Here is a 16,661-nt window from a genome sequence, read left to right on the forward strand (position 1 = left end):
GTCGCAATTGTAAATGAGAACTTGTTCTCAACTTGCCTACCCGGTTAAATAAAGGTGAAATAAAAATCATTAAAAAATGACAATTGGGTACTTTTTCCACCACTGGAGCTGAGAGCAATAGGGGTAAAGACCAGTGATTGTTGCAAGGTGACTGCTAGGTGAATCATCATTAGAAGTTTATAGTGTTAATATTGTTTCAGCACTAACATCATCCAGTCCATTCAGACAGAGTACAGTAAAGGCTAAAATGATTGCCAACTGATTGTAAATGGCTTTAGATGACCTTCACACTGCTGCTACCCTTAGCTGAGGGTAATCTTGATTGAGAGATAACACTTCTGCCTACTGTGGAGATACTGATGACCATTCACTTATTTTCACTGAAACCATTTTCAGTTGGGACACAATTATTTTCACCTGTGCTATAGTCTATTGATGGGATTAATATTTTAATGTGTTCATCATTTATAAAATAGATTTGGTGAAAATAGAGTATGTGACATAACCTTGTCAAAGGTAATTTCTCCCATTCTTAATCCAAGTGTACAACACCCTATAGAAACTAAAGTGTAGACTAGCATGGTCCTGTGTGTCTTTACTGTCCCTCCCTACCCCTCTGTGTAGTAGGAGTTGGCCAGGTAGAGCTGCTCTGTCTGACGACGGGGACAGGGGGAAAATACAGATTTACCCGACTTCACCTTTACTGCCCCGCGTAATACGATTACTGCTTAACGTCATGAGCATTTGCTCAGGCCGGGAGAGAGAGAGAGAGCGTCTGAATTTCAACGAGTAGTTGATTTCTGTAAACTATGTGCTGTGCGCAGCAGAGTTTCGATGCTTGATATTCGTGCTTGCCAACAGAAATATACTAACTCGTACAATAGTTGTTATTTCTGGCCACCGAGTTTCCCTTTTAAGTGTAGGCGAGAGACAGGGGGCGGTCGAGGGCTGATGTGCTTGTGTGAGGATGTGTTCTAGTGTCAGTTGGCTTCTGTGACAATCGGAATAGGATTTGGGTGCTTTTGGAGACAACATGGTAAGACATTATTTTACGTTTGATATGACCGTCGTAATATTTGGACTTCAGTAAGGGAATAATGTGTAGAGGTCGTTGAAATGTATTGGAATGTTTGTAGCCTGCAGCCGTTGTAATATATAGGATTATATAAACTATTGTGTTTGTTGTGTGTGGTTCTATGATCTAGTCTAGTCCTTTCAAATAAAATGACTAAATGCAGTGTATAATACATTCAGTATAGGGGGATGCCAGTAATAAACAATTTGAACGTGTTAATAATTATTAGCACTATATTTCATCATTGACATTGCGTCACCATGGTTAAACTACTCTACCCAGGGTAGACTACCGTTCCGTTAATCTCTTGAAAGTGAAGTTTTAAATCACACTGAGTGCATCAGCGTTCACATTGGATTACGCAAGGGTGATATACTATTAATGTTTTACTGTAAACTGTAGCTGCAGGCAAAACCAAGCGTTGTTTCACGATAATCAGTAGCTTTAAGGACGTCATGTCCCCCCGAGTCGAATGATCAGCGCTTTTGTTTTATGCGAAGCATCCAAAAATCACACATTTCTCCACTGAGTCAAGGAGCTATATAGCGCCTTCACGCGCATGGGTCGGGTCTCTCTCTTTCTCTCTCTCTCGCTCTTTCTCGTTCTCTCTCTCTCGCCTGTGGATTTACCTCAAGGATTGAACAGCCACACACCTTCTGCAGCCCAATTCCTGGCAGCTACCTTCCATTCGTCTTTTTTTCTGATAAATATTTAGATACTGTTTATTTATTTCGAAAATTGGATACAACTGTGTCACTCTGATGTGCATGGAGCCATGTGCACAGATCAGGTTCAAAGTTTCAGTTTAAAGTTTTAATGTCACATGCACAAGTACAGTGAAATGCCTTACTTGCAAACTCAAAGACCAACAATGCAATAATCAATGACAATCAATAATAATGTAATACCAAAAAAAAAGATAAATAAGAAGAAATATGAAGAAATTAAAAAGTAGGTAAGCATACTATATACAGGGTTAGTTCCAATGCCATACTTACAATGTGCAGGGATACTGGAGTGATGGAGGTAGATATGTATGGGGTAACGTAACTAGGCAACATGATTTAAGATAAACAGTACCAGCAACTTGTTTGTGAGTGGGTGTGCATGTGTGTCAGTGGTGATTTTAGCATTTAAATCTTGGTGGGGCAAGCCAGCAAAGTTTTATGCATGTCAGCAAAGTCACAACACTAAACAATATATCAATTGCACTATAACGGTGACAAACGGTGCCCACAAACTGTTAGGGCCTACATAAAGCTGTCCCAACCAAAGAGCTATCTTTACCACCGCTACAGCTGGCTATCAGCGGAGCCTTGTCTGGCAGCGAAAGAGTTCATTCAGCCTCATTTAGTGCCTTTTTAAAAAACATAGCTGATATGGCTGACCTGCTTAAACAAATGTTTTTACTGACAATTGAGATGTACAAACTATGGCATAAGGGAGCGATGAGCAGATAAGAGGTAATCCGTAATTTCGATTAAGACATTAATGAGCAAGCTAAGACGACGTAGTCTATATAACTATTTGTTCAGCACTTTTTAAATGTACAGTGACATAATTCAGAGCATGAGCATTATAGTATTCTCCCTGTACAACAAGTCAGAACCATATGATAAATAAAGGGGGCATATGAGTAGACAATGGAAGCTCTTAAAATATTTGACAATGACATTTCTCTAAAAACAGGCTATAGGCTACATTTGCACCACCAAGTCAAACAGCAGGCTAAGTTATGGGGGGGGAATTGTGACCAAATTATTAGGGCGACTAATAGATTACTACACAACATAGACTTAGTATTACTTTCTCTGCTACAGTATACATATCTCCCTGGCATAGTACATAATTTATGTAGCAGCATACAATATATTTTTGGACTCCCCATTGTGCTGTGCTCAATTGAACAGGAAGGTGGTGCGGAAGTCCTTCTTGTGGGTAAATTTAGTCATGTAACTGGCATTCTCTGAATTTACGGTGCTTTCAAGACAATCGGGAACTCGGAAATTAACTAGATTGAATCATGACGTTAGTGATCTTCAGGTCAGTGCACTAGAGGAGGTCAGAGATCCTAACTTGGAATTCCGAGTTGGATGACCGTTAAAAAACATATTTTCCTAGTCTGAGATCAGTTGTCGGTTTCCAGGTGTTTTTAACGTTGCAGAAGTCACGATGGATTGACAGCATGGCCAATGTATTCAACATTTTCTGGTTCATGGTGTTGCTTATGAATGTTAATAATTTTAAGCTTGGAAAGAGACCCTTAAACCCAGACTTGGACCACACACCCTCTCCACCGAATAGCAGACAGGGGAAGCAAAATAGTGATTAATTTGCAACGCTTGCAGTTAGCCACTGATTCCTTCCAAACCACTCATTGTTGAATTTGCGATTTCTGACTAACTAGCATGCTATTCTTTCACTGTAATAGCTACTGTAAATTGGACAGTGCAGTTAGATTAACAAGAATTTAAGCTTTCTGCCAATATCAGATATGTCTATGTCCTGGGAAAATTTCTTGTTACTGTGGAAGGGACAGTGATCCCGAAGAAGTTTCATTGTTTGCAAACTGATATGTGTCACGTATTAGTGCTAAAATAACATGAACATTAAAAAAATAAATAATAATACATTAGATAAAACTTCAAGTCAAAAGTTTGGACACACCTACTAATTCCAGGCTTTTTCTTTATTTTTACAATTTTCTACATTGTAGTGAAGACATAATAGTGAAGACATCAAAACTATAAAATAACACACATGGAATGATGTACTAATCAAAAAAGTGTTAAACAAATCCAAATATATTTTATATTCCTCAAATTTGCCACCCTTTGTCTTGATGACAACTTTGCATGCTCTTGGCATTCTCTCAACCAGCTTCACCTGGAATGCTTTTCCAACAGTCTTGAAGGATTTCCCACATATGCTGAGCTACTGTTGGCTGCTTTTCCTTCACTCTGCTGTCCAACTCAACCCAAACCACCTCAATTGGGTCGAGGTCTGGTGATTGTGGGGCGGCAGGGTAGCCTAGTGGTTAGAGCGTTGGACTAGTAACCGTGAAGGTTGCAAGTTCAAATCCCCGAGCTTACAAGGTACAAATCTGTCGTTCTGCTCCTGAACAGGCAGTTAACCCACTGTTCCTAGGCTGTCATTGAAAATAAGAATTTGTTCTTAACTGACTTGCCTAGTTAAATAAAGGTAAAATAAAAATTGTGGAGGCCTGGTCATCTGATGCAGCACTCCATCACTCTCCTTCTTGGTCAAAAATCCCTTACAAAGGATGGATATGTATTGTGTCATTGAAAAACAAATGATAGTCCCACAAGGTCAAAACCAGATGGGATGGCATATAGATGTCGAATGCCATGGTAGCCATTCTGCTTACGTGTGTCTTGAATTCTAAAAAAAATCACAGACAGTGTCACCAGCAAAGGTCCCCACGCCTCCTCCTCAATGCTTCATGGTGGTAACCACACATGCGGAGATCATCCGTTGATCTACTACTCCACGTCTCACAAAGACACAGCGGGTGTAACTAAAATCTCAAATTTGGACTCATCAGAACAAAGGACAAATTTCCACCGGTCTATTGTCCATTGCTCATGTTTCTTATTGGTATCCTTTAGTAGTGGTTTCTTTGCATCAATTAGATCATGAAGGCCTGATTCATGCAGTCTCCTCTGAATAGTTGATGTTGAGATGTGTCTGTTACTTGAATTCTGTGAAACATGGATTTAGGCTGCATTTTTCTGAGGCTGGTAACTCTAATGAAAGTATCCTCTGCAGCAGATGTAACTCTGGGTGTTCCTTTCCTGTGGCGGTCCTCATGAGAGCCAGTTTCATCATAGCGCTTGATGGTTTTGTAACTGCATTTGAAGAAACTTTGAAAGTTCTTGCCATTTTCTGGATTGACAGACCTTCATGTCATCTGCCCTTTTTTAATTTTTAAAAACATTTTCATCTAAAATTGCAAACCCAAATCTAACGGCCTGTAGCTCAGGCCCTGAAGCAAGGATATGCATATTCTTAATACCACTTGAAAGGAAAATGTGGAATTTAAATATATATATATATATAAAAAAAAATGTTTTAGCTAAACAGGCGGGGCTAAAAACAGCCTCTGCCCCACCTGCCCTGAATGACAGGTCACTGTGTGTGTAGAGTCAGTAGAAATGTACAGTGCATTCGGAAAGTATTCAGACCCCTTGGCTTTTTACATTAACGCCTTATTCTAAAATGAATTACATTATTTTTGTCCTCATCCATCTACACATAATACCCCATAATGACAAAATGAATACAGATTTTTTTTAATGTATGCACAGATCCTTTGTTAAGAGACTCGAAATTGAACTCTGATGCATCCTGTTTCCATTGATCATCCTTCGGCTGTTTCTACAACTTGATTGGCATCCACCTGTGGTAAATTCAATTGATTGGACTTGATTTGGAAAGGCACACAAATCAAATCACATTTATTGGTCACATACACATGGTTAGCAGATGTTATTGCGAGAGTAGCAAAATGCTTGTGCTTCTAGTTCCGACAGTGCAGCAATATCTAACAAGTAATATGAAACAATTTCACAGCAAATACCTAATACACACAAATCTAATTAAAGGAATGGAATAAGAATATGTAAATATATGGATGAGCAATGACAGAGTAAATAGGCTAAAATGCAATAGATAGTATTGAATACAGTATATACAGTTGAAGTCAGAAGTGTACATACACTTAGGTTGGATTCATTAAACCTAATTTTTCAACCACTCCACACATTTATTGTTAACAAACTATAGTTTTGGCAAGTCAGTTAGGACATCTACTTTGTGTTTGACACAAGTAACTTTCAAACAATTGTTTACAGAAAGATTATTTCACTTATAATTCACTATATCACAATTCCAGTGGGTCAGACATTTTCATACACTAAGTTGAGTGTGACTTTAAACAGCTTGGAAATTTCCAGAAAATGATGTCATGGCTTTAGAAGCTTCTGATTGGCTAATTGACATAATTTGAGTCAATTGTAAGTGTAACTGTGGATGTAGTTCAAGGCCTACCTTCACACTCAGTGCCTCTTTGCTTGACATCATGGGAAAATCAAAAGAGATCAGCCAAAATTGCAGACCTCCACACGTCTGGTTCATCCTTGGGAGCAATTTCTAAACGCCTGAAGGTACCAGGTTCATCTGTACAAACAATAGTACGCAAGTATAAACACCATGAGACCACGCAGCTGTCATACCGCTCAGGAAGGAGACACTTTCTGTATCCTAGAGATGAAGTACTTTGGTGTGAAAAGTGCAAATCAATCCCAGAACAACAGCAAAAGACCTTGTGAAGATGCTGGATGAAAAAGGTACATAACCTGAAAGGCCGCTCAGCAAGGAGGAAGCCACTGGTCCAAAACCGCCATAAAAAAGCCAGACTACGGATTGCAACTGCACATGGGGACAAAGATCGTACTGTTTGGAAAAATGTCCCTTGGTCTGATGAAACAAAAAATAGAACTGTTTGGCCATAATGACCGTCGTTATGTTTGGAGGAAAAAGGGAGATGCTTGCAAGCCGAAGAACACCATCCCAAATACATTTAAACTCAGTTTTTCACAACAGGCAGTGGCTCAGATGGTTGTTGTCCTTGATGATCTTTTTGGCCTTCCTGTGACATCAGGTGCTGTTTATATAAGATTCCACATTTCAAAGTGCGTGTCTGAGAAGAAACGAAGCCATGAGGTCGAAGGAATTTTCCGTAGAGCTCCGAGACAGGATTGTATTGAGGCACAGACTTGGGTGAGGGTACCAAAACATTTCTGCAGCATTGAAGTTCCCCAAGAACACAGTGGCGTCCATCATTCTTAAATGGAAGACGTTTGAACCCAACAAGGCTCTTCTTAGAGCTAGCTGCCTGGCCAAACTGAGCAATCAGTGGAGAAGGGCCTTGGTCAGGGTGGTAACCAACAACCCTATGGTCACTCTGACAGAGCTCCAGAGTTCTTCTTTGGAGAGGTGGAGAACCTTCCAAATGGAGAACCATCTCTGCAGCACTCCTCCAATCAGGCCTTTATGGTGGAGTGGACAGATGGAATCCACTCCTCAGTAGAAAGCACATGACAGCCAGCTTGGTGTTTGCAAAGAGACTCTCAGACCATGATTAACAGAATTCTCTGGTCTGATGAAACCAAGATTGGCACTATCCCTGCTGTGAAGCATGGTGGTGGCAGCATCATGCTGTGGGGATGTTTTTCAGTGGCAGGGACTGGGAGACTAGTCAGGGTCGAGGGAAAGATAAACATAGCAAAGGTTAGAGAGATCCTTGATGAAAAGCTGCTCTAGACTCCAACAACTAAGCACACAGCCGAGACAACGCAGGAGTTGCTTCGGGACAAGTCTCTGTATGCCCTTGAGTGGCCCAGCCAGAGCCCGAACTTGAACCTGATTGAAGATCTCTGGAGAGACCTGAAAATAGCTGTTCAGCGACGCTCCCCATCCAACCTGACAGAGCTTGAGAGGATCGGCAGCGACGAATGGGAGAAACTCCCCAAATATGTGTGTGCCAAGAATACTCGAGACTGTAATCGCTGCCAAAGGTGCTTCAACAAAGTATTGAGTAAAAGGTCTGAATACCTATGTAATATTTCAGTTTTTATTTTTTATACATTTCTAAAAACCTGTTTTTGATTTGTTATTATAGGGTTTTGTGTGTAGATTGATGAGGAAAATAAACTATTTAATCAATTTTAGAATAAGGCTGTAACATAACAACATGTGGAAGATGTCAAGGGGTCTGAATACTTTCCAAATGCACTGTATGTGCATATACTTTGTGAGTGAGCAGATGATGGAATGAGTGTGAGTGTGTAGGGCCCTCTGAGTCTGCATAGATACAGTTAAAGGTCATTGAAGATAAAAGGTCAATTCAGATCATCCTTGTAGCGATTTTGTTAGCTATTTATCAGTTTTATTGCTTGGGGATAGAAGCTGTTTAAGAGCATGTTGTTGCCAGACTTGATGCACCGGTACCGCTTGCCATGCGGAAGCAGAGAGAATAGTCTATGGCTTGGGTGGTTGGAGTCTTTAAAGATTTTCCGGGCCTTTGTACCACACCACCTGATATAGATTTCCTGGATGGCAGGAGGCTAGGCCCCAGTGATGTACTGGCTGTCCGCACCACACTCTGTAGCTCCATGTGATCGAGGGCAGTGCTATTGCCATACCAGGCAGTGATGCAGCCATTCAAAATGTATAACTTTTTGAGGATTTGAGGGCCCATGACAAACCTTTTCAACCTGGGGTGTAAGAGGTGCTGTCGTAGAGTACATGCCCCTTTGCGCTTCCAGGCTCCAAAGTGCCCTTTCAGGTGGTGGTAAATATTTTTTTGTATTATTTTTTTTTGTCATTGTAGTTCAGAACCCACTGCCCGCAAGTTGTCATGTTCGCCACCCTCCATTCTGTCTGTTGGTTGCACCTGTTGTTAAGCCCTGTACAGAGCTTACAGTCACCCTGTTGTGCCTTTTTCTCCAGTCTGCCCTCTAAAGAGATTGTGCACGGCCGGTATCCAAACAGCACTCTTACCCAATGAGAAAGGGGGGACACTAAGGGTAGCTGTCACGTCCTGACCATAGAAAGCCTTTAAATAAATAAAATAAATAAATACATTTATTTTCTATGGTGGAGTAGGTCAGGGCGTGACTGGGGTTGTTCTAGTTTATTATTTCTATGTGTATTCTATGTTTTCTATTTCTTTGTTGGCCGGTTATGGTTCCCAATCAGAGGCAGCTGTCTATCGTTGTCTCTGATTGGGGATTATACTTAGGCAGCATTTTTCCACTTGTTTGTGGGATCTTGTTTTTGTATTGTTGCTTTTGAGCCCTACAAAACTGTACGTTTGTTTGTTTGTTACTCTTTATTGTTTTGTTGCTGGTTCACATTTAAAATAAATTATGATGAACCCAAATCACGCTGCGCTTTGGTCCACTCCTTAACGATCATGACAGTAGCGCTGCCACGCCTCTGATAATGCCCCTGGTTCACATGTACATTATAGGTCAATGCTTTCGAAGTTGTTTGTGTGTAGGCCTGCATGCGTGGTCATATATTCGGAGAGGGGTGCTCGGTGCTCATCACAGGAAAAGAGATGAGTGATTCGTGTCTCCATTAAACTTTACATTTGGTGACTTGTGGCAGAGAGCAGGAGTGGTCAGCCTTGGTTAGCCCGACATAGGGCACCGCACAGTGAACGCAATGGCGTCCTAGATTGCTAGGATGCGGAGCCCGTAACATAGTTTGTGAAAAGTCCTAAGGTTTAAGCCTGACTGTTATTGAAGGCAGTCCTATAATTCATTACTCTTTGTCTGTCCATCTGAATTGTATAATGTGAAGAAACCTTCTGCCCTTTTCTCCACACAGGCACAATGCTCTGACTATGGTAGAGAGTTGTAGGACACACTGTGACTTGTCTTATGTGCGGATTACCACAGCTGGAGTTTTTGTGTGTATGTTCCAGGCGTCACATTCATTGCATGGCGTCCTATACTGTATATGACTAGCCTTTGCCATGCTCTATGCATCCAAGCCACAGTATAGGACTACATCAGCAGGATGTGTTTAGTATCTGAGTTAAATGAGTTCTATTCTGCCTGAGATTACATTGACTTGTGTAATCCCTGGTTTGCTAAACCTCTCCTCTTGTTAAGACTATCTCTTAATAACTATTGACAAGGAGATTTTGTCAATAGTTGAGTGATGTATAATCTCCCTCAAGACATCTCAAAGCAAGTCAGAAGACATGTGGCATTGAGTTTATAATGAAGCGATGGAATTCAATTAAATCTGCAACGCAGCACACACAGAATGTTTTTAGCCTAAGACAAAATCATTCCCTTACATTCTCCTCCTTGTACGCATTGCACAGTTTGAGAGTTCTGGACTGCACCAAAGGAGCTCGGCGAATGATGCCAGGTCTTCAGTACATGACACAAGGACCTCCTTACATTACTCTTATCTTTATTGTCAGTAAGAGAAGAGGAGGCTCAAGGCATCTTAAGATACAGTATTAATAAGGTGAACCAAAGAGGTTATAATGCTCTGATAACTAATCAGAACCAGAGGCTATACATTATCCATTCTAATATAATGAAGTACTTCTTTAGATGTATGAATGTACAGTAGAGAATAGCATAGGGAATGATGGGTAGGCCAAAAAATACCTGAAAACACCAGTATTCAAGATGGCCTCACTCTATATATTGTGCAACTGGGACTTTCTTTTCATCAAAATGCTATGTGAGCCAAATAGATATTGGAGACAATTTTATAACTCACAGCATTGTGTGTTCTTATTGTTGTAGTAGTAGTAGTAGTAGTAGTAGTAGTAGTAGTAGTAGTAGTAGTAGTAGTAGTAGTAGTAGTAGTAGTTTGCACTTGTGACTCATTGCCTCTTCATTATTACCCTGGGCTCATGCGACGAAGGTTTGCGTGTATGTGTGTATGTTTGTGTTTTTATGTTATAAAGCACAAATTAAACAAGGTTGGAACACTCCCATGACTAACTAATTGTTCACTCTCATCTGGCGCAACACTGCATGAGACATTACTGAACAATGACAAGTCTGAGACATATTACAGTGTTATTAATTGAAATTAAGCATTGTTGTTTTACCCCGTGTGGGTTTTTCTTATTTTCTAGAAATATTTCCCTAAAGCGAACCTTTTGAGGTATTGTCCGTTTAAATGTGTCTGTTTGAAGGTCGTGTCAATGGTCACATTTGGGTGATGTTCAGTTATTTTGTTGAGTGCTGACATAAAAAGACCATATCCCACGATGCTGTGTTGAACATTTGCATAGTCCCAGTGGGATTTCAGTCAGGGTCATTGAGCACTGACAGAAATATGGTAGGATGACAATAACCATGTGGTGACAGAAGCAATTATAAGGAGGTCAAAAGATTACAGTACATGCAGGATATGACCTTGTGAGTTCACATATACAGTACCTCTTACTGTTAGTAATACACACAAGGTGATGGATGGCCTTACGCACAATCCAAAATGACATTTTGCTAAATGTAAGGGAGACATTCCACCAGTAGTTGATGACACCCGTGGTCAGCGATACCTGAAATGATTTTACTCTGTCCGGATGTGGAGACGGAGACGATCCAGGACCGCTAGAAAGACTTGTCCTAACCCCCACCACCCCCGTGCTTCAATTTCCCAAGACATTGTGTGAGATGCAGGGCTGTATTAAGATCTAACCTTCTATGCGTACATGCCACGTTTATCAAGAGGGCTGGTTCAGGTTGAGCACCCTTATCAAATCAGCCCATAATTAGACGCTGAGGGACATTAGACTGTCTGGTGCCACTCTGACACCTGGAGTGGCCTGAAGTAGGAACAGAGGCATGGCACAGGGACAGTGGCACAAAATCAAAGGTTGTTACTGACAGCAGGGGAGGGTTCATATCAGGGCAGGGCTGATTGTGGGTAGATCATGAGGACTTGATTAACATTTTCCAGGTGGGGTCTTGCTCTCTCTCTCTCTTAACATGTATCTTCTGCAAAGCTTTGGCGATACGGAGTGAATCCACCTCTAAGTGATTGCAGGTCTTACTTCCTTCAATATCCCTTTTGTATCTCTACACACGTGAGCAAGCCTTGGGCTGTCCATTTGGTATTGTCACAATATTTTTTGCTAAATTAATAGTCTAACCACTTTGAGCTAGCTGATCCAAAGATCATGCCGCCTTTGCGTTGTCACTCACACGCACACACACACACACACACACACACACACACACACACACACACACACACACACACACACACACACACACACACACACACACACACACACACACACACACACACACACACACACACACACACACACACACACACACACACACCACACCACACACATCATCACATTGTCCGTGCTTAAGGGGTTCCAGCCATCCTCAGACAATGGGATGTGTGAAGATAATAGGATGGGGGTCAAAGATGCATATTCAAGTTCTAATGTTTTTATGTGCTTGGACTGAGGTTTTTGGGGATTACTATGATATAGTTCTAATTGGAATGTAACTCCCAGTTTGGAAGTAGCAAATTGCTCCCTTTTTTATCACAGCATGCTGGACCCCTCTTTGGTTGTTACCATTAGCAGATCCATTCTACCCACTGAAATGCTCTCTGAAAGTGTAAGAGGTAAGTGAACACTGATACTTCATTCAAACAGACTTCGGCTGTTAGTTCAATAACTTTTTTAGAGAAGAGAAGTGGTTGACTTGAATACTAGATGTGTTTAAGGTTGGCTGTTTTTAGCTGAGATTGAATGGTGGCAATATGATTTAAAATGGATTGGAATTTTAAAAAGGCATATATTGTGCAATACCTTGTTCTCTTTCACTGTCAATGTCAGGTCTGGTATGCATTCTTGCAGATGTAATTTATTTTGTATGCGACCAAACCATTCAGCTCTTCAGTGTAATGGTGATCTATGCTGACTATACATAACTGTTTTGTAAGGTAGAAGTTATGTTGAATGTTGGTCATGCTAGAAGCCCTGGTAGAACTGGGGGCATTGTTAAAGAGTCTGATTGTGTGTGGCTCAGCCAGGAGCAGGCTAGCAGCAAAAAACATCCCATTTTGAGTTATCATGCATTATACCTAGCAAGCATTTGAGTCAGCTAAAATGTTAATGTTATGTCTTTGCTACAGCATGTATACCCATCTATTTCACATTGAATTTGATGATTAATAGCTGTCACCAAAAAAGATTGACAACAGCCTTTATATGTGACTAGGCGTATGTCACACGTCAATATTTCAAAGGAGAGGTATTTGAAGGGAAACATATATTTTTTCACCAAAATGTGTTTTTCTGTCAGAAATGCCAACCGGAACATGTGAACTTCATGTGCCTTAATAACAAACGTGGACCCCATCTGCTAATATGAATACAATTGTTAAATTATGAGTCTAGTTGTTTTAGCCACAGAAAAAGTCAGGAACCTTCCCGCTAGCTATGATTGGCTGAGATAATGGTTGGGCTGGATATGCCGAGAGATAAATTCGGACTGGTAGCCATGTAGCATGCTTCTGTCTGTAACATGAGTTCCTCAGTATTTGTCGGTAATAATTCTAACGCTGCTTTTTTGAAAGATATCACAAAGAACTGCAAAAGTCTTGCTAATGCTCTCCACTTTCTGGTGGACTGAGTTTTTAAATTAGTGGAATACCAAGTGGAAGCAGAGCAAAATAACTAAGGAGATGGAAAAAACTCTGGTGTTTGATTGCAAATATGCGGAGGAAGTTGAAAAGATAACACAAAGAAAGCTATTGTATAAAACACCTGTCTCTGGATTACATCTTCAAACTAAGGGCAACCATGACATCCTTGACAGAGAGGGAAAAGCATTCATCCATTTATATGGGTAAGAGAGTCTAGCTAGCTACATTTTCTGATATTATACGTTTCTAATTTTGTCAGAAAGTCATTTTCATTGCCAGTTAAAGTGTACTGTTAACTAGCTAGCTAACGTTATGTGTATGATCTTTGTAGTAATGTCATTTGTATCTCAGAAATCCATTTGCATTGCTAGTCATAGCCTAATATTAGCTAGCTAGCCAACATTGAACCTAGTTGGTTAGCTTTAGCTACCTGCAGATTCATGTATGGTAGTAATGTTATGAGTTGGGATTATGTTTCATTGTTTAGCGAGCTAGCTACATGTCTAAACAAAAGACTATGCAAGTAACCAATTCACTCTAGCGTTTTACTGTATCCTATGCATGTGACAAATAAACAACGTTTTTATTTAATATAGTGTGTTTACCAGAGATGGTAATGTGAAGAACAACATGACCTGCACCAAGTCAAATTAGGATATAACGTTATGCCAATGAGACAGTGTGTTAGTTTTTTTAAAATGATCTGGTAGTATGCCCTGCTTTTATTTCGTCACACGCACAACTGCAAACAATTTTCTGTAATTAGCTTGCCATTAACTTGTAAATAATGATCTTGTTGTGAATTTATTTTCCTGTAATAATGCATACAAATTAGCTTAAGTGTCACGATCGCTGTCTTCAAATTCCCTGTCATAAATGAGCCAAGGTGCAGCGTGCATGTAATTCAATTTTTTTTTATCGAAGTGAAACCTTCACAAAAAAAAATGCTAAACAGAAACCGAACGTGATGCAACCGTGGCGTACACAAACACTCACAGAAAATAAATAATTACCCACAAACACAGGTAGACTTTTTCGCACCTAATATGATTCCCAATCAGAGACAATGATAGACAGCTGCCTCTGATTGGGAACCATACCCGGCCAAAAAACAAGGAAATAGAAAACATAAAATGCCCACCCAAATCACACCCTGACCTAACCAAATAGAGAAATAAAAAGTCTCTCTATAAGGTTAGGGCGTGACATTAAGTTACGACGTTGTCAGCTATGAACTGGCTTGCCAGCTAACTTAATTTAAAGCTAGACATGAACCAAAACCATTGTTTAGAAAGTTACTTTTAGTTGGCTGGTTTGCTAGATTGACATATACTAAATCATTTTTTTTATGGATGTGTTTATTGGTGTTACAATTTTAATTTAAAGAATATTTATGATGTCACTGTGACAAATGATAAGACATGTCGATAGACGTAGTATAAACCATTTAGTCTTGGACCCGGCCGACCCGGCGAATGGCGACTGGGAAAGCTGCCGTTACCGTCAATATTACTCGCCAACGGGCAATAAATTAGACGAGGTACGATCACAAATATCCTACCAACGGGACATCAACAACTGTAATATCCTATGTTTCATGGATTCATGGCTGAATGACGACATGGATATTCAGCTACTGGGATACACGCTGCACCGGCAGGATAGAACAGCACACGAGGGCGGGCGGTCTGTGCATATTGTAAACAACACCTGGTGCACGAAATCTAAGGAAGTCTCTAGATTTTGTTCGCCTAAAGTAGAGTATATTGTGATAAATTGAAGGCCACACTACTTGCCTAGAGACTTCTAAGCTATACTATTCGTGGCTGTTTATTTACCACCAAAAATAGATGCTGGCACTAAGACCGCACTCAGTCAGCTGTATAAGGAAATAAGCAAACAGGAAACCACTCACCCAGAGGCGGCGCTCCTAGTGGCCGGAGACTTTAATGCAGGGAAACTTAAATCAGTTCTACGGAATCTCTATCAACATGTTAAAAGTGCAACCAGAGGGAAAAACATTCTAGATCACCTGTACTCTACACACAGAGACACGTACAAAGCTCTCCCTCGCCCTCCATTTGGTAAATCCGACCACAGCTCTATCCTCCTGATTCCTGCTTACAAGCAAAAATGATTAAAACATTTTTTATTTCACCTTTATTTAACCAGGTAGGCTAGTTGAGAACAAGTTCTCATTTGCAACTGCGACCTGGCCAATATAAAGCATAGCAATTCGACACATACAACAACACAGAGTTACACGTGGAATAAACAAAACATAGTCAATAATACAGCAGAACAAAAGAAAACAAAAAGTATATGTACAAGTGCAAATGAGGTAAGATAAGGGAGTTATTAAGGAAATAAATAGGCCATGGTGGTGAAGTAATTACAATATAGTAATTTAAACAGATGTGCAGAAGATGAATGTGCAAGTAGAGATACTGGGGTGCAAAGGAGCAAGATAAAGGAATAAATACTGTGTGGGGATGAGGTAGGTGTAACGCCCGGGGTGTAGTGGGTGAGAAGTCAGGGTCAGGAAGCAGAGAGTTCAGGGTAGTGCTATATTGTTTAATGCACCAAAAAATTCCACACACCCAGTAGGCGGGCCTGCTGGTAAATAAAGCCCGACCAATCAGCCTAAAATGAACACAGGTGAAACCAATAAACAGAAAGGGGGAAAAGGGATCAGTGGAAGCTAGTATGCCGGTGACGACGACCGCCGAGTGCAACCCGAACAGGAAGGGGAAACACCTTTGGTAGGAGTCGTGACAGTAGGTAGATAGATGGGCTGTTTACAGATGGGCTATGTACAGGTGCAGTGATCTGTGAGCTGCTCTGACAGCTGGTGCTTAAAGCTAGTGACGGAGATATGAGTCTCCAGCAGGAAGCACCAGTGACTCGGTCTATAAAAAAGTGGTCAGATGAAGCAGATGCAAAACTACAGGACTGTTTTGCTATCACAGACTGGAACATGTTCCGGGATTCTTCCGATTACATTGAGGAATACACCACATCAGTCACTGGCTTTATCAATAAGTGCATTGAGGACATCGTCCCCACAGTGACTGTACGTACATACTCCAACCAGAAGCCATGGATTACAGGCAACATTCGCAATGAGCTAAAGGGTAGAGCTGCCGCTTTCAAGGTGCGGAACTCTAACCCGGAATCTTGCAATAAATCCTGCTATGCCCTGCGACGAACCATCAAACCGGCAAAGCGTCAATACAGGGCTAAGATTGAATCATACTACACCGGATCCGACGGTCGTCGGATGGGTCAGGGCTTGCAAACTATTACAGACTACAAAGGGAAGCACAGCTGCTAGCTGCCTAGTGAC

General features: G+C 40.8%; 1 protein-coding gene across 2 annotated transcripts in view; it reads left to right on the forward strand.

Moving 5' to 3' along the window:
• Window positions 1-759: 759 nt before the first annotated feature.
• Window positions 760-16,661, forward strand: part of LOC118369714 (protocadherin-15-like) — a 269,223-nt gene continuing 253,321 nt past the window's right edge. For both annotated transcript variants that reach the window (XM_052498598.1, XM_035754342.2), the window contains exon 1: window positions 760-1,036. The gene's annotated coding sequence lies outside the window, so the exon portion shown is untranslated. The remainder of the gene's footprint in view (window positions 1,037-16,661) is intronic.

This window comes from Oncorhynchus keta, chromosome 36 (genome assembly GCF_023373465.1).
Source record: "Oncorhynchus keta strain PuntledgeMale-10-30-2019 chromosome 36, Oket_V2, whole genome shotgun sequence".
Classification (NCBI taxonomy): Eukaryota; Metazoa; Chordata; class Actinopteri; order Salmoniformes; family Salmonidae; genus Oncorhynchus; species Oncorhynchus keta.